General features: G+C 48.6%; 1 protein-coding gene across 1 annotated transcript in view; it reads left to right on the forward strand.

The window, feature by feature from the left end:
* Positions 1-20,000, forward strand: part of LOC137412564 (cation channel sperm-associated protein 2) — an 81,241-nt gene that overhangs the window by 29,382 nt on the left and 31,859 nt on the right. The gene's annotated exons all lie outside the window — the stretch shown is intronic.

A 20,000-nucleotide genomic window follows, 5' to 3' on the forward strand; every position in this document is an offset into this window, starting at 1 on the left:
GAGGGAGGTGCTCTTCGGGTTATATTTATAAGCCAAATGAGGCATTTTTACTGTAAGTGGATAGTGACTGGTAATGAATTTGTTTTCTTGACTATTTTTGAACAGGACACAGCCTTCAACTGGCTAAGGGGGCGACTGCTCCGATATTGGGTTGCGGGGTTGTGGGGATGGAGTTGGGCTGTCTGGAGGTAAATGTGGTGGCATAGGTGGCAGAGGTGTGCGACCAGTATCTTCTGGGATTGTGCTTCCTGATGGAACATGACTGTCAACTAGACCATGGGCGAGGTCACATGTGGTTGGGTACTGAGAGGCTGCAGTTGGTCGGACTGGGGGATGTCGAGGAGGCACAGGGGATGTGGCTGGAGGTGCCATGCACTGTGACTGTGCCTCCCAGATCCGAGGCCGTGGTGATGGCTGAGATGGCAGCAGGTGCTCACCACATTGGCCTGCTTGAGCTAGTTGAGCCGTAGTCCTCACAGGAGGCCGAAGGATTGATGGTGTGTCGCACCCTCGTGTACACTCGTGGGCCCATGTTGGCATATCTGCATGTTGGAACGTATATACGTACATTTCGATTTCTATAAAAGTGAAATGTCCGTTTGTTTGTTACTTGCAAAATCGAAGATTTTTCAAGTATATTGGTCGGTTGCGTTTATGGTTCTGTCTGTTTGTCTGTTTTTGTCACCGGCCTACAGGTCACGATTCTAAACTGATTGTCACAAAACTTCACGAAGTTGTATAGGTCGTCCCAATTGAGAATCCATGACCTTGCTGATTGATTGATTCCATGACCTTGCTGATTATTTGGAGCAGGCCGATTGGTCTGTAGTAGCAAGGATCTGTTTTTGCACATTTTTTGTGTAAAGCGGTAATGTTGGCTGATTTCCAAGCAGATGGCAGATGACCTTGAGCAAAAGAGAGGGTGAAGAGAACAGAGAGAGGATGAGATAGAGCGGCAGAGCGGGATTTTCAGACCTGTGGGCTGATGCCGTCTGGTCCAGTTGCAGAATCAGAGTAGAGATTTCACAAAAACTTCTCCACCTTGTCAGGAGAGAAGGACACAGAGTCCAGGAGCAGTTGGGTTCGACTGGGTAAGGTGGGAACAGAGAGAGATGGGTTTTGGACACAAGATTTTGAGGCAAACACAGAGTTGAGGCATTCGGCTTTTTCACGTGCGGTGTCAGCTGTGTAGCCATTTGAGGTAAGGAGGGGAACAAAACCCAGAAACAGATTTGGCCAGACACAACCAGGATTTGGAGGAGGGAGACAGGTTTGAGTGTTCAGTCTTGAGAGTCGAGAGATATTGTTTCCTGGCTATCCTGAGGGTAGACACACACTTGTTCCAAGCTTTGTGAAAGGAACTGAGATTACCTTCAGTTGGATTAGCCTTCCATGAGGTGAAGGCAAGTTGCTTCATGGCAACTGCCTCACCATAAGCTTCAGTGTTCCATGGATGGGAGGAAGAATATGACAACTGAAGATGAGATGGGATAAATCTGTGCATGCGAGAGACAGAGCAGTTTACTTTCGAAGAATTCCCAGGAAGAGTTGATGTCAGAGGCAGTAGAGATGGGAGACCAGTCCAGATGATTGATGGCTGCTTGAAGACCGTGCCAGTCAGCCTGAGTGAAGTGCCAGACTCGTCGGCACTGAGGAGGCTCTCTGAGAATGGCCAGAGAGATGTCCACTTTAACAAACAAATGATCAGAAGAACCAATTGGAGCCGAAGAAGAGCAGCAGACATTTGCAGGGAAGTTAGTCATAACCAAGTCTAGAAGAGAAGATACTCCATTGACTGAGATCCGGTTCGGGAAAATGACAGATTGTGTCAGTCCCAGCGAGTCGCAGAAGTCCTTTGCTGAGGTGCCATGGCTGGTGTGAGAGGAACCCACACCCAGCCAGCTGGCATGATGACAGTTGAAGTCACCACTTATGAGGAAGAGAGAGTTGGGATGAGTGGATAGAAGTTGGTCCACTTTGTCAGACAGGGAGATGTATGTTGTGAAAATGAACCAAGTCCACAATTTTGTCCCATAGGTAGGTTTAATATCAATCAGATCTCTGGCATCATCCTGTAAAATACAATCATGCAATATATATATCAGGATCTTGGCATCAAATAGGAAGGATCGATTATATTAGTCAATGCAAGCAAGCCTAGAATATGTGCGGGTACGTACCATTCAAGTCTACATGTCATAGTATAATGTCGCAGGAGTGGCCCCGAGTCGCGGACGTCCGAGGTCTTTTCGACGCCTCTCAGCGGTTCGGCGGAACGAAGGGTAAAGCTCGGCGGAACGAAGAAGATCGGCTATACCACATTTGCCAAACATCCATCCATCCATCCATTCAATGAATGGCTCAGATCTAGCCGGAACATCCATCCATTCAATGCTGCCATTGAATGGCTCGGATCTAGCAATGTCCCGGATGTATTGTCCATCCATGGATTTTCCTATCGACAAACCGAGAGAATGTTCTAATGTTCTCCCATCCATTCAGTGCCGCCATTGAATGGCTCGGATCTAGCTGGATCGCTACCGAGAGACTCCCCTCACTCAGCCATCCCCCCCCCCCCCTCCCCTTCCAAGATTGCAGCTGCGCGCTGCGTACCGAAGTCGAGCGACCTTCACAGTCTGGGTCAGAGGGAAATGGAAACGGGCAGCGGCCGGGCGAGGCGTCTCGCAGTCTCGAAACGTGTCGTGGAAACGAGCCAAGAGCTCTGACCTAGAAACAACAAGCCCAGAGTCAAGGGCGAACAGGCAGGACGGTGCCTCCGTGACCTGCTCAGGAGACAAGGGAGTCGGGCGCCACGCTCAATGTTACCATTTCATGAGGTACTCCCAAATGCACCCCCAAATGCCCAATGGTCCTATCGAATAACGGCATGGGTCCCCATTGAGTGCTAGACGCCCCGAAGGCCTATGGTCTCAGCGAATAACGGCATAAGACCTCGTTGTTGGCTAGACGCCCCGATGGCCTATGGTCTCAGCGAATAACGGCATGAGTCCCCGTTGAGTGCTTGACGCCCCGAAGGCCGATGGTCTCAGCGAATAACGGCAGGAGTCCCCGTTGAGTGCTAGACATGGCGTCGGCGCGACCTCTAGGTACCGCCACGTTATGACACGCACGTTTGTGCTGGGGCGGTCAGGTTGAGTATTTCCTCTATCTGTGGAGTTACTCGGGTACATGGAAACTCGAGGAGACGAACCCCGATGACGACAGCGCGTGAAGCACGCAATTATGTTAATGGCGTCGTAGGGCAAACGCGTGATTAGTCGGTGACGTCATCAATTGGTCCGGGCGCGTGCGGGCGGGTTTGACGGCGATTCGCCCCGTCCTCGGATTCCTGGTGCGGAGTTCCAGCTGAGCGGTATCCCCGCACGGAGCAAACGAGCGGGCTCGAGATTGGGGTACTGAATACGAACCCGGTCGACGAGTGGATTGTATACCTAGGGTGCACTGCGTTCGAGGGAAAACCGAAAGTCGAACTCGGCCTGTCGAACCAGCGCGGTACGCCGAGTCGAGTGGGTGAGCACGCTGGGCAGCGATAAATTGCACGTCCTGAAGTAGCGTCTCGTTTGATAGCTTTCGGGCCGTGTTTGTCCGGAGTTAGACGCGGGGAATAGTGTCAACAGTGCGGTAGCCATTCCGCTATCACCCGAGCAAAGAGGATGATGGGCGAGACCCATCGCCATGTCGGCGATCATCAGAATACATCGTGCTATGGTAAATGATCATCTAGTCATCTGAATACATCGTGCTATGGTATATGATCATCTAGCTTGATACGACATTCCCCTGCAGTGCCCGAGTGCCGTGAAAGTCTATAAAGATCCCGCTCGACGTCCTTAGAAACTGCCGCCAGACGAGGCTCGCTGCCTGTCCGTTAATCGGGACAGAGATGACGGCGCCGACAAGCCGAACATCCGTGCTGTGGCGAGTCCTCGAGTGGTGCCGGACGAGCCTCATGCGTTGAGACGACTCTGGGCAGCGGAGTTCGCCGGCCTCGTTGAGTAGCCACGCGTAGGTGAGATTCCGACCAGCAGCAATCGGGGCCGCCGGCCTCGCCGAGTACGGCCTGCGAGGGGAATCGCATGCGATTCGCGTGTAGGTGGGGTTCCATCCAGCGATGGTGCAGCGTGCGCAACGTGCGCGTCATGCATAGAAGGGATTCCATCCAGCAATGGTGCAGCGCGCGCGATTCGTGCATAGGAGGGATTCCATCCAGCAATGGTGCAGCGCGCGCGATTTGCGCATTGAAGGGGTTCCATCCAGCAATAGTGCAGCGCGCGTGATTCGTGCGTAAGAGGGGTTCCATCCCGCGGTGGGTGCAGCGCGCACGATTCGTGCGTAAGAGGGTTTCCATCCCGGGATGGGTGCAACGCGCGTGATTCGCGCGTAGGAGGTGATTCCGACGAGCAGCGATCAGAATCGCCGGCCTCACTGAGTAGTGCCCGCGATGGGTGCAGCGCGCGGCTTTGCGTAGGAGGTGATTCCGACGAGCAGCGATCGGTCGGGTAGGCCGGCCGGGTGAGGCATGACAGACATGGGAGTCGCGAACACTCGCGTGGAAATCTCATCTCGGGCCGAGGCACGCAAATCTAAGATGATTCTCTCAGACGAAGCCGTTAGCGTTTCCCGCAACCGAGGCTAGACTCGTACCTTCGGCTCCAAGCACGTCCGTCGACCTGACGGGGTTCCAGCCGCAGGACGTTTCCCAGTAGCATCGTTCTCCAGGCGTCTTGCTGGAGTTCGTCATGCCTGCTCCGGCGTTCGGTCCTCGGGAGAGCAGTTCGTGCTTTGACGACGCGGTTCCGGAACAAAATGCTTGCGAGGTTCTGATGCATCCGGTCCCTTCGTGGCAGACTGGCAGCGAGAGTAGTCGGAGCTCCGTGGCTGGAGCTAGCTCGACGGGTCCTCCGCTGGGCATTCTTCTCCGAGGTGGGCATCGCAGGAGCGTGGAGAAAGTCGGGAAACGCTCATCTGGGATCTGCGATCACCTGGCCAGTGTCCTGCCATTTCCGCAGATCTTGATTGATATTAAGTGTTGTGAAAATGAACCAAGTCCACAACTTTGTCCCATAGGTAGGTTTAATATCAATCAGATCTCTGGCATCATCCTGTAAAATACAATCATGCAATATATATATCAGGATCTTGGCATCAAATAGGAAGGATCGATTATATTAGTCAATGCAAGCAAGCCTAGAATATGTGCGGGTACGTACCATTCAAGTCTACATGTCATAGTATAATGTCGCAGGAGTGGCCCGAGTCGCGGACGTCCGAGGTCTTATAGACGCCTCTCAGCGGTTTAAGTGAGCATCACACCTGGGTTCAACTTTGATACAATGCAGCACATGATACATTTTCACTACAATGTAAATGGAGTCATCACTGTTTGGAGGACGGAACAGAACACCTATGAACAAAAGGTGGGAGCGGAGAGGAAGCTGTAGCCAGAGGTACTCCTGGGGGTGGGGTGGAGAGAGGGCAGTGCAAAAAGAGTGAGGAAGAGAGTTTTTGATAAAGATAGCAACCCCACCACCAGGACGAGGCTCAGGTATATCATATCGGAGGATGGAGTAACCAGGAAGAGATATTAAGGAATCGGAAACATCTTGAAGGAGGAAAGTTTCTGTTTAGCAGATCAAGTCTGGATTGTCAGAAGCAACCTGTATGGAGAGATCTATCAGGTTTGAGCAAAGGCCCCGGATGTTTGAGGTCCATACCATTAAAGAAGAGGGAGGGGGAGCATCGGGTACAGGACAAGGGAGGGGATGGGTATGGAAAGATGAGGTAGGAGAGGGGGAGGTAGGGAGAGCTGTCGACACTGTGTCAGAGATTGCAGGAGAGCTAGGAGAAGAGGAAGGATGAGGAGGACAAAAGGTTTGATGGTGATGGGATGAGGCACAGCAAGGTGTTGTTTTAGGGGTGGCAGAGTGAAGTCGAAGGTTGGAGGAGGTTGGAGGTATGTGAATGAAGGGAGAGGAAGTGGGGAGGAGGCAGCTTTCAGGAGGAGGGGGAAGGGGAGGAATTGGAGAAAGATAGTATGGATGGAGATTGGAAGGGGAGGGTGGGGGGGGGGGTCATTTTGAAGGGGAGGGGTGAGGTGGGAGTTTTGAAGGGGAGGGGTGAGGGGGGGAGTTTTGAAGGGAAGGGGTGAGTAGAGAAATTTAGAGGGGAGGGGTGAGGGGGGAGTTTAGGAGGGGAGGAGCAAGGGGAGAGTTTAGGAGGGGAGGAGCAAGGGGGGTGTTTAGGAGGGGAGGGGCAAGGGGGGAGTTTAGGAGGGGAGGGGTGAGGTGGGAGAATTGAAAGGGAGAGGTGAGGGGGGAGTTTAGAAAGTGGATGATTAATGAAAAACGAACATTTATTACAAACTGGGTTTATTGTGATTTTCAAGTTAGAGATCCATTTGAAAATGATAGAACAGGGGTGGAATGACGGTGAGTTTAGAGCATGTAGAAAGAAAGGACTGTAAGAGATTTTATTTTTTTTGAAATGGAATGATTTGATGAGGAAATTGAAAAAGCCTTTTAAATAGGAAGAAAAACAGCGTGTTGTAATAAAACACTGCAGGGGAAAGTGTAAACATATTGTTGCGGTTTTTAGAACCTTCACATGTAAATTTAGTATTAAATTCCCTTATAAATAATCCCTGTGTACATTTCCCCATAATTGGCTGTTAATTGAAATAGGTGCACCCGAGTTGTCCATGTACAAGCACGTAGCGAATCATAGGACCTCTCTATAGTTATCTCGTTATTCTGTGTTTCAGGTAAGGCGGTGTTTCCAATAATTGACACTCCGTTGCATCAAATCAAATAAGATAGATCCCCTGTAATATCCCCATGGCCTAAAAACGCCAGTACGGCAGCGTTCGCTGCCCTTTGGCTCGGTCCTCAGCGCCTCAAAACCTCCATTGACCACGAGGTCATCTCAGAGAAGAAGGGGGAGGAGCTGCCGAATCACGGCCGTGGCATCACCTCGTCACCAAGGGTGGAGCAAAAGAGCCCTTGCCAGCGAACCAGCACCGAGGTGAGAAAACAGGCAGGCGTGTCATCGGGTCCGGCGGCTTCATACGGCCAAGGCCAATAAAAGCAAAGGAAGGGACTGCTTAAGAAGACGAGCAAGGAGAAGGTGTGGTCAAGCTGAATGGCAGATGAATGAGGGAGCACGAACACAGTTCTGTGGAGGGAGGCGCTTGACGAGTTCGGTGAAGAGAGACGCGCAACCTGCAAAGGTACAAGAGAGGGAGACACTGTTAAAAACAGCCCCTGCCGCGTGAAGCTCCGACGCGCTGCTGCGAACAACCCTGCGGTGTGGACCCGAGTGCGGAGAGTCGGCGGCTGCTCGCTCCTGGCCCGGCCATTCGGCACAGCCCTGAACCTTCTCATCCGTCCAGCCATTCCTGCATGCAATCCCATGAGTGTACGTGAGTTTGTGCTGTGGTCTTGTCCGGGGTATAAGTAAGCTTGTTTAAGAATTGCGCTGTGTCTTCTTCTTCCTCTCTATATTGCATTCGTTTTTCCTTCTCTTCATTTGGTTTTGTAAATAATAGTAATAAATACCAGTTCCTCCTTATTCTTGGGTTTTCATTCTCGTCCAATCGCTTTCGTGATTTCTTTCCATTGAGTACCTGTGGCACGATTTTCGGCCAATGTTGATAATCGGGTTAATCATTGATAGCGGCCCGTGTCGCGGCTCGCTTCGCTCGGCGTAATCCATCCAATACGTTGCGACACGGGCGGGAGTATTTCCTTGCGTACCGGAAGGCGCTGGTATTTAGGTCATAGGAAGAAACAGCCTCCTACCCTATTCAGCGCTGACCGGGCGTGACGTCATACTTCCAGGACCGGCGGAGATGGCCAGCTTAACAGGACAAAGGGATTAACCCCCCCCCCCACCCCCCCCCTTGCTAACGGGAGTGCCGTCCCCCGGATCCGTAACAATTGGTGTCCGGGAGTGGGATTTGACTGCATATATAAATACAGTCACGTGAAAAAGTAAGTACACCCCATGTAAAGTTTTGACTTTTTCAACATATTTCAACATACAGCTATTTGATCTTCATTTCAACAATATTGATAGAGAAAGGTGATATAATATAACAAATATCATGAAACATTTACATTTTGTAGTCCTTTGTATAATTTAAATACACATAAATGCAAATTTTGCATGTGGAAAAAGTAAGTACACCCCTGCATTTATCACTACTTCAAATACCTAAAATTAAAATCAGGTGCACCATCTCAGGTGCACATGATTAGAACATTGTTAGAGAGGATCTTGGAGGAACCTGTCTTATTTAAACCTCAGACATTTAGTTTGGTTTGCTCTTTGTTGTTGAAGTGTGCGGCATCACCATGCCTAGATCAAAAGAGGTCTCTGAGGCCTTCAGAAAGAAGGTTATAGATGCCTATGAGTCTGCGAAGGGATTTAAAAAGATCTCCAGTCAATTTGAAATCAATCATTCGACTGTCCGGAAGATCATCTGCAAGTGGAGAATATTCCAAACAACTGCGAACTTGTTCAGGTCAGGCCGCTCCAGCAAGTTCAGCCCGAGAGCAGACCGCAAGATGCTGAAAGAAGTCTCTAAGAACGCCAGAATGTCATCACGGGACCTACAGGTAGCTCTTGCCACTGTTGATGTCAAAGTGCACGAGTCTACCATTAGAAAGAGGCTGCAAAAATTTGATCTACGTGGGAGGTGTGCCAGGAGGAAAGCTTTGCTGTCCAGAAAGAATATCAGGGCAGGACTAAAGTTTGCCAATGAACACCTAGGCAAAGACCAGCACTTCTGGAACAATGTGCTCTGGACAGATGAGTCAAAGGTAGAGCTATTTGGCCACAGTACTAGAAGACATCTTTGGCGAAAACCAAAGACAGCATTTGACCACAAAAACCTGATGCCAACTGTAAAGCATGGTGGTAGAAATACTATGGTTTGCGGCAGCTTTGCTGCATCAGGGCCTGGGCAGCTCACTATCATAGAATCCACTATTAATTCTTCATTGTACCAGAGGGTGCTTGAGGATAATGTGAGGCCATCTGTTGAAAAGTTGAAGCTCAACCAAAGGTGGACCTTGCAACATGACAATGACCCGAAACATACCAGTAAATCCACCAAGGAATGACTGAAAAGAAAGAAATGGAGGGTTCTCGAATGGCCAAGTCAAAGCCCGGATCTAAATCCCATCGATAATGTTGTGGGGGGATTTGAAATGAGCTGTGCATGCAAGAAACCTTTCAAACATCGCACAGCTGAAAGAATTCTGCATGGAGGAGTGGGCAAAAATTTCTCCCAGTCGATGTCGGAGAATGGTAGACAGTTATAAGAAACGCCGACTTGAGGTTGTTTCTGCTAAAGGGGGCAATACCACCTATTCGAGCGAAGGGTGTACTTACTTTTTCCACATGCGAAATTTGCATTTATGTTTATTTAAATTATACAATGGACTACAAAATGTAAATGTTTCAGGATATTTGTTATATTATATCATCTTTATCTATCAATATTGTTGAAATGAAGATCAAATAGCTATATGTTGAAATATGTTGAAAAAGTCAAAACCTTACATTGGGTGTACTTACTTTTTCACGTCACTGTATATATACACATATATGTATATATTTTTTAAATATATACACTAGCTTGGCTCGGCTCGCCACGCTCACCTCACCACGTGTTGTTACAGAGGAACGGGCTTGTTTTAGCTGAGGATAATGACTGTACCTGAGTTGCTGTGTTGTCATGATTTACACCAATCGTAATACAAACAATTATTTTGCACAAATTTATTTGCAGTGTTTGTGATATTACATTTTTATAAGCAATTTCGGTGAAGATTTAAGTTGAAAAAAAAAACAATTCAAAAAATAACCCCTCAGCACGTCCATATGGGAGGGGTCTGTGCAGACTGAAAGTTTGGGATGATTACACCTCACCACCATGTAATTCAAAACACGTCACCACCAAGAAATTCAAAACACCTCACCACCAAGTAATTAAAAACACCTCACCACCATGTAATTAAACACACAACACTACCACGTAATTTAATACACCTCACCACCACGTAATTAAACACACCTCACCACCACGTAAGTAAAAACACCTCACCACCACGTAATTAAAAACACCTCACCACCACGTAATTAAAAACACCTCACCACCACGTAATTACCAACACCTCTCCACCACGTAATTAAAAACACCTCACCACCACGTACTTAAAAACACCTCACCACCATGTAATTAAAAACACCTCACCACCACTTAATTAAAAACACCTCACCACCACGTAATTAAAAACACCTCACCACCACGTAATTCAAAACACCTCACCACCACGTAATTCAAAACACCTCACCACCACGTAATTCAAAACACCTCACCACCATGTAATTCAAAACACCTCACCACCACGTAATTCAAAACACCTCACCACCACATAACTCAAAACCTCTCACCACCACGTAACTCAAAACACCTCACCACCACGTAACCCAAAACACCTCACCACCAAGTCATTAAAAACACCTCACCACCACGTAATTCAAAACACCTCACCACCACGTAATTCAAAACACCACACCACCACATAATTGAAAACACCTCACCACGACGTAATTCAAAACACCTCACCAACACGTAATTCAAAACACCTCACAGCCGCGTCATTAAAAACACTTCACAACCACGGAAACAAAAGTTTGAGGGAGTACTTCAGTGATAACAGACAATGCCCAGATATGTGCACATGCAGATGGATGCCTGTACCTGAGTTGCTGTATTGTCATGGTTTAAACCAATCATTATACAAACAATTATTTTGCGCAAATATATTTGTAATTTACATGATATTACATTTTATGAAAAATTTAAGTTGAAGATTTAAGTTGAATTTTTTTTTTTTTTTTAATTTCCAAAATAACAATAAAAATTTCAACATTAAAAAAAAATACCCTTAGAAAATACACACCGGAGAGATAGGTGCATACCAGAAGTTTGGTACGATTTCACAAAAGTTTGAGGGAATAGTTCAGTGACAAGACAACACAAGACAAGAAAGACACTGCACAGATATATATATATATTGTCGCGCAACTCCGGTTAACAACAGAGTCGCGGATGGCCAAAACGGTCTTATTCGGAGGCATCTACCCAAACACGGATTCGGCTATGGCCGCGCGGGAGGAAGAAGGAAAATGGAGGCTGCAGCGAAAGCACTTAACTGCAGCGTGCCGGCATAGCACCAGTCCTGCAAAGGGATTAACTCAAGCGGGCACACGTTTCACAGGGGATGCAAAATAATACAAGGGTTTATTCAAATAAAAGCAGGGACAGGAAAATACGCTCCAATAATAAAAATAAGGTAGCTGAATTGGGATCCCACACACCCACAGATTTCAGAAACGAGACGAGGGGATACGAATGAATAAAAAGAACACGTTATGTTGAATCGTGAAATGTGGTGTGAGCTTATCTGTCTGTCGTCGTGTATTGTTTGCCATCCACCACGGCTCCGTTCGGCCCCGATGTACCCACGAGGCATCGCTCCACGCTCCGATAGTTTGCACAAGAGGTAGGCCTCGCTCCAAGCTCCGATCCTCTCGCCGCCCACGAGGTCCGTGCACCAAGCTCCAAAGCACCCAACGCAGGCCAGCGGCTCCAAACGAGGTCGATCTTCGAACCACAGTCCTTGTCTCTGCGAATTCAACTCTCTGGATCAAAACCAACTGTCAAGTTTGTTTTGGTGTCAAGTTGGTTTCAAGACTTGGTGTCAAGTGTCAAGTTGGTCAACTGTCAAGTTGGTTTTTTGACCAACTGTCAAAACCAACTGTCAAGGCAAGTTGGACTTGTACAGAGTAGAAGTCCAACTCTGTACACTCAAACGAACTGCCCTCTCAACTCGGGATCCAACTCACAACTCTCAACTCGATTCGTCTACTCAGGCCGTGAACTCCAAACCAACTCGTCTGCCAGTCCTCCTGCACAACTGCGCAACTCAACTCGACTCGGCTACTCAGGCCGTGAACTGCGAACCAACTGCCAGTCCTACTCCAACTCGACTGACTAAAATGGCGTCTGGCGCTCGTTAATATCTGCTGGCCCGTGACGTCAGCATTGGCGCGCTGCCAACCAATCAGAGCCTCGTAACTTCCCGCCCTCTGTCGACCCGCTTCGCGCCTCCCGCGTCCATTCACGCCAAACGAGCACAGCCCTCCTGGGCGTGGTACTCAACGTGGATAGGCCTGTCGGAGGTGCAAACAGTGGTGGCCATTATCGGCGGTGTCCTGGCCTGGTCTCTTCCCAAGTCATGTCAGGGGAGGGCGTTACTTAGTCTTGTACTAAAGGTCCTAACTAATGTCTAAGTGGTGTGCAGTGCCAAAAGGGACAAAGGTTTGGCTAACTAGGTGAGACATACAAGGACGCTACTCATTAATCCCCACACTACCTATCACTCGAACCTCCTGGTAGATTCACAATTATACATCTTAACCGACAAACGCCTACACATGAACTTATTACAGGGTAGTTTTCCTTACCGCGACACCTCGAAGCATGTTACCTATTCAGCTCTACCTGCTCTACATATTGCTCTACCACCAGACATAACAATATACATATATATTGTTACGGAATCCAACGTCGGCCTTCCCCACTTACCAAGGGGGGATTAATCCCCTCGCTTATGACTGACCGACGTGGTCCCGGGGGTATGACGCCACGCCCGGTCGGCGCTGGGTAGGGTAGTAGGCCCAAACGTCCTATGACCTAATTACCAGCGCTTCCCGGCACGCGAGGAAATACTCCCCCGCTCACGGCCGCAGCGTAATGGTTTGGATGTTTGCGCCGAGTGAAGCGAACTGCGGCGTGAGCCGTTTACCAAGACTAGACCCGATTCTTTACGTTGGCCAAATCGTGCCACAGGTTGTCAATGGGGAAAAGACAAAGACGACGGATGTGAAGAAGAAGAAGACAAAGGCAAAAGGTTGGGAATGCGAATACTATTTATTACTACTATTTACACAATTAAAGACACCAAGGAAGAAGGAAGGATAATAAAATAAAAAACAGAAAGAAGCAAGGAGACACAGTGCAACGCTAGCTTACCTATGGCAGTCTTACTTATACCCAGGGACAAGACACACAAAGACAGACTACGAGCACACTTACACAGGGGATGATGACAGGAATGGCAGGAGGTGGATGGCTGGAGGGAGAGGAAGGCACGGAGCTGGCTGGAGCTTGATCCCGCACGGGAGGTCGGGCTGGACCTCGACGGCCACCGATGCCACCGATCCTGGTTCCCGCTGGGTAACGGGTCGGAGCTGCCTGGTGGAGCCAACGCTACCTGGTGGAGTCAAAGCTGCTCGTGGGGGGGGTCTGGCGTGACGGGTTCTCTCTCTCTGTCTCACAACTCGCAGGACTCTCTCACTCTCTTGGCTCTCTCCCTCTCTTGAACTCGCTCTCTGGACTCCTCCCTCTTGAACTTAATAGTTTGCTGTCTCTTCGCCGTATATCTCCCGTCTCTCTCACAAAGGCTTCTGCGCGTGCTTATATCTCGCCTCGGGCGATCAAGCCGCCGGCCTCCAGGACACGCCCATCGGTGAGGTCGCCTCGGCCCTGATTGGCCGCGAGGGCCCACCGATCCCGCCCCCGGAGGAGGCGTTGGCAAGGCCACGCCTTGTTCCTGGCGCTGGGCTGACTCCTCCCACCTTCGGCTCCGAGATGACCTCGTGCTCAATGGAGTTTGGGGTGAAAACAAACACAACCCCACACCAGCGGCAGAATGCAGCAAACCACCCAATGCAGTTGGCAATTGACGAAAGGGGGGGATGTGCAGGGAATCTACCTTATTCCACTTTGGTGCAATGGAGTGTTAATTAATGGAAGACACAGCCTTAATCTAATACACATAATAAGGAGATAACTACTAAACAAGGATATATGATTGGCTACGTGTGGTATATGAAATAACTACGGGAACGACCTTTTGACCTTGATACACAACAACTGGAGGAAGGAGGGTGATATTTACAACAATTTCATTACACTTACAACGATAATAAAAACTACAACACCATTCTCAAATCCACAACAATATATATATATATATATAGATATAGATATACATACATACATATATACATAGACATACATACATGTATGTATATGTATATATATATATATATATATATATATATATATATATATATATATATATATATATATATGTATGTATGCATGTATGTATGTATGTATATGTATGTATATATATATATATATATATATATATATATATATATATATATATATATATATATATATATATATATATTGTTACGTGGTCCCCTCGGTGAATACCTGGTCTCGGTGACCCCCGGACCGTGAGAGGAACTCCGCCAGCAAGCTGTATTATATATGCGCTTTCGCCACGCAATCCATATGAATTTCACCCAGGAGACAACTGATGTTCAAGGATATGTTTCCAATGGTAATGATACCATACAATTTCAATGACACAACCACGGAATTTTCCCCGAGCAATCAACAATACACAACCATCAACAATTCCCAATTCACAAGCACTTCCCTATGAGTAAGATGGCCATCTTATATATGTGTGTCCCGGTGAGTACTCACAACCCCCTTTCGGTCTCTGCTCCTCACAATGTCTCTGGGCCCCTCCTGACCAAGATACTGGTCGGCGTCGCCGCACTCGGGCGGTTGAACGAACCCCGGGTGGACGTTTCTCCACCGGGCAGGTATCGTACCAGGCACCGTGGCTGCAGCCCCTCGTGGCCACGCGAAGCGGGTACGGTAGAGCAAGCCAAACCCCACGCCGCTTGCAAGGCGCGTTAGGCCCCAACGTGCGACCCGCACGCGTCTGTTTAGACGGTGCCGCGAACGATGCCAGACGCGGGGTCGATGCACGGCCCCACGTCAACTTGACGTCTCCACCGGGCAGGTACACGTCCCGGTAATTCCTCTCGCCAGACAGGCTTCGGAACGCCGCTTTTCCACGCAGCGCAAGGTCGATCCCACCTTTTGTCGGAGCGGGGCGAGGAAGAATACTACTCATCCCTTTTCTTCCTCGTGTCTTTTTTTTCTTCCGTTTCCGGTCACTTCTGTTTCCGGCCACCTTTTCAGAAGGGCTCCTGACCCTCCAACCACAACAACTACACAACAACTTAATATACTAGACACGGATAAGCAAAGACCTGAATGGTAATTCACATACATTCACATAAATATGTAACACTCCCCCCCTTCAAGAAAGAAAGTTTGAACCCAGCGAAAACTTTCTTTGCCGGCCAATTTGGAGAAACAAACCAGATAACTCAACCCCCCCACATTATCAGTTCCCCCCGGGCACAGTTATCACTTAAAAATAAAGCAACCAAAATTTCACCACAACCCCTCCAGATTACTCACTCTGGACTAAGCACCAGCAACGACCTTGTCCCTGCCAAATCAAACTCCATCTCATGACCCTCTGACTTGGACCGTCAGTTTCTTGTGAATGAAGGTTAAGGGGTTGATCAAAGATCCAAAGTTAAGCCACTCGATAGCACTTTTTCCGGGAGGCCAAGCCGAGTATTCACTACATGGATGCCTTTAGGAACGTGGAGTTCACGGTTAGTCCGTGCAGGAAAGTTCTCTACATGGGCGCCTTGAGGAACGTGGAGTTCACGGTTAGTCCGTGCATGAAAGTTCACTACATGGACGCCTTTAGGAACGGCGTTCACGGTTAATCCGTGTAGGAATCTTGGCTCGGCGGCTCCACCGCATTCAGTGCTTCAACTTCTCAGAACTTCCCTAATACTTAGGGTGGGACCACTTGTCCCTGTAGTCCCAGGAATAGCGGTCTCCTTCTCGGCCCCTACTTTGCCAATCCTTCCTTCGGGAGCGGCCGTAACTCAGGGAGCCTCCATAATAATATTGATTGCGGCCACCACCAAAACTACCGCCCAGTTGTCCTCTCCTGTAGACCTCTCGACGTCTACGAAATGCCTTCCCTACTGTTATGGTCCGACCCTCCAAATCCTTGCCATTCCAATTCTTCTCTGCCTCTCTGGCGTCTTTTGTGCTGGCAAACGTGACAAAGCCGAACCCTCTTGACTGTTGCGTTTCCCAGTCTCTTACCAACCGCACTTCCACCAGCGGCCCATATCTGTTGAAGACAGAGGTCAGAACTTCTTCCTCTGTTTTGAAGTTCAGTCCCCCTACAAATAACTTGGCACTTTTGTCGCCATCCCGAGCTGGTGTGGCGTTATTTTCCCTGCTGGGCTCTTTACCAACCCTCAGGTTACCATAAACTTGCCCCCCGGCCAAATCATTCCCGATAACCACAGATACACCCTCTACAGGAAGCGTGGCTTGTAAACCGACGGTGACCGGTCCTGACACCAAATCGGACTCCAAATGGATGACATGAAGGGGAGCACTAACACCGCCCCCGATCCCCTGTAAACGAACACTATCCCCCGTTGCCGTCTCCTCGGGCCATGGCAAAATGCCTTCAAGCATTAAAGATTGATGTGCCCCTGTGTCCCTCAATATCCTAACCGGTTTCCGGTTAGTCGAGGCTCCATCCCGTGACACAAACCCCTCTGAAATAAATGGTTGGTAACCCTTTTGATGGCGATTTCTCACAATGGCCATTGCGTTTGGAGTCGTAGTAGTCGGACTCCGCTCTGGGTCTTTTTCATGCGGTAACAACTGGACATCAAGTGTCCAGGTTTCTTGCAAAACGCGCAAGTAGGCCCGGAGGAAAAACTCGTGGTCTGCCTCGGGCCCCCCGAACTATAAGTTTGTCTTGGGCCCGCATCCCTCTGATTTCGAACAGGTGGGGTATCATAGTTGTCCCCATAATCATCTCGAGGCCGCCGCCATGTATGGTCGTTCTCCGCACCTGCTGTTCCCCACCTCCCCTGCGGAGATCTAGGCGAGGAGTTAGGTTCGTGGACCCCTATTCGGTGGGTTAAGGCATAATCATCTGCCATGGTGGCTGCGTCCCACAACTTTGGTACTTTCTTTTCCTGCAGGTACACTTTGATGTCCTCGTGGACACACTGCTGGAATTCCTCCACCAGGATCAAGTCCCGCAATGTCTCTAAGTCTTTCCCGACTCCTTTTGACTCACACCACCGATCAAACATGTTTTCTTTCACTCTGGCAAACTCCACATGGGTCTCACTCTCCCTCTTCCTGGCATTCCTGAATTTTTGTCTGTAAGCTTCCGGAACCAACTCATAGGCTTTGAGGATGTGCTTCTTCAGTACCTCATAATCTGCACATTGGTCCATTGGTAGCGCCGAATAAATCTCTTGAGCTTTCCCCACCAGCACACTTTGCACGAGTATGGTCCAGGCCTCCTCCGGCCAGTTTAATTGTCGAGCCACTTTCTCAAAGTGTGAAAAAAATTTCGCGACTTCCTTTTCACTGAACGGTGGAACCAGCCTCACATGTCTGCCCACCTCCCAGGTTTTCTGGTTAGGTGTCGACCCCGTCAGCAAAGGTGGTGCCTCTCCCCGTTCTCTCATTAACTCCAGCTCCTTGAATTTGATTTCTTGCTGAAGCTCCATGTCACGTTCCTTTAATTCCCTTTCCGCTTTTCTCTCCTCTGCTTCGAGTTCCCTTGCAGCTCTCCTCTCCTCTGCTTCTGCTTTCCTTTCCTCTGTTTTCATCCTTTCCTGGAGTTCTCGTTCCACTCTCCTTTCCTCTGCTCTTTCCTTTTCTGCTTTCCTTTCTTCTTCTGCTCTTTCCTTTTCTGCTTTCCTTTCTTCTTCTGCTAACCTTTCCTGGAGTTCTCGTTCCACTCTCCTTTCCTCTGCTTGTTTCTCTTCTCTCCTCTCTTCTGCTTTCCTTTCTTCTTCTGCTCTTTCCTTTTCTGCTTTCCTTTCTTCTTCTGCTCTTTCTTTTTCTGCTTTCCTTTCTTCTTCTTTAATCCGTTCCTGGCTCCGTAATTGCAACTCCAGTTTCCGGAGCTCAACATCTTCTGGTTCTTCGGGTAGCCACTCCCAGGCTAACTCGTCCCATGTTCCTAATCCCACCATAGATTGTATCACCGTGGCCTGCAACTCTGCCTTCCTCAAATTAGTTCGGACCTCCAAGTTAAAATGTTTGGCCAATTTCAAGAGGTCCGACTTTAGCAACGCTCGGAACTGTGCCTCACTCGGGGTTACCCCAAAGTTCTGTGCCACAAACGCCATGGTGCCTATCGTTAACACCTGTTAACCTTCACCCAAGACTTTACCCCAATTTCTCAAAAATTTTTTACCAATTAATAATTAATTAATAAAATTTAATTAATAAAAAAATAATTATTTTATTATTTTATACAATTTTAAATCCCGGACGTAGACCCAATTGCGAAACCGCAAATCGTAATTTGGACGAGCCCCCAATTCTGTTACGTGGTCCCCTCGGTGAATACCTGGTCTCGGTGACCCCCGGACCGTGAGAGGAACTCCGCCAGCAAGCTGTATTATATATGCGCTTTCGCCACGCAATCCATATGAATTTCACCCAGGAGACAACTGATGTTCAAGGATATATTTCCAATGGTAATGATACCATACAATTTCAATGACACAACCACGGAGATTTTCCCCGAACAATCAACAATACACAACCATCAACAATTCCCAATTCACAAGCACTTCCCTATGAGTAAGATGGCCATCTTATATATGTGTGTCCCGGTGAGTACTCACAACCCCCTTTCGGTCTCTGCTCCTCACAATGTCTCTGGGCCCCTCCTGACCAGATACTGGTCGGCGTCGCCGCACTCGGGCGGTTGAACGAACCCCGGGTGGACGTTTCTCCACCGGGCAGGTATCGTACCAGGCACCGTGGCTGCAGCCCCTCGTGGCCACGCGAAGCGGGTACGGTAGAGCAAGCCAAACCCCACGCCGCTTGCAAGGCGCGTTAGGCCCCAACGTGCGACCCGCACGCGTCTGTTTAGACGGTGCCGCGAACGATGCCAGACGCGGGGTCGATGCACGGCCCCACGTCAACTTGACGTCTCCACCGGGCAGGTACACGTCCCGGTAATTCCTCTCGCCAGACAGGCTTCGGAACGCCGCTTTTCCACGCAGCGCAAGGTCGATCCCACCTTTTGTCGGAGCGGGGCGAGGAAGAATACTACTCGTCCCTTTTCTTCCTCGTGTCTTTTTTTTCTTCCGTTTCCGGTCACTTCCGTTTCCGGCCACCTTTTCAGAAGGGCTCCTGACCCTCCAACCACAACAACTACACAACAACTTAATATACTACACACGGATAAGCAAAGACCTGAATGGTAATTCACATACATTCACATAAATATGTAACAATATATATATATATATATGTATATATATATATATATATATATATATATATATATATATATATATATATATGTATATATATATATATTGTTTCGGATCTTCGTAGCCCGTTACTGTTACAAAAGGGAGATTAAACCCCTTTTTCTCCTTGGGTCTTCGAAACCGCGAGACTGCGTCGCCACTTCCGGGCAAACGTGGAAAAGGGTTTTGGGACAAATTCACACGTACCTTTGGTACCCACAGCGCAGCGGAAGCGGGGATCGAGCCTTGCACAAACCACGCTTAATTGAGTACGCCCGAGCGGAATGCATATCACGTGACTCATGCTATTACTTTTCTATTAGAACCCGATTAGAGCGATTCTTATTCATACCATGCGGTCAATGATGGAAAAGACAGGACGGTCGAATCAGAAGAAAGAACAGGGTTTATTTACGCTATTTGCAAGGATTGGTAGAAGGAAAGGGACACAGGGCAGAACGTAGTTAATCTTATACTTAAACCCTTATAATCTTATACTTATACTCTTGTGTCCCAAACCCATCTCTCTCTGTTCCCACCTTTCCCAGTCGAACCCAACTGCTCCTGGACTCTGTATCCTTCTCTCCTGACAAGGTGGAGAAGTTTTTATCAAACCTCGACGCTGATTC

This window comes from Myxine glutinosa, chromosome 3 (genome assembly GCF_964187855.1).
Source record: "Myxine glutinosa chromosome 3, kmMyxGlut1.1, whole genome shotgun sequence".
Lineage (NCBI taxonomy): Eukaryota > Metazoa > Chordata > Myxini > Myxiniformes > Myxinidae > Myxine > Myxine glutinosa.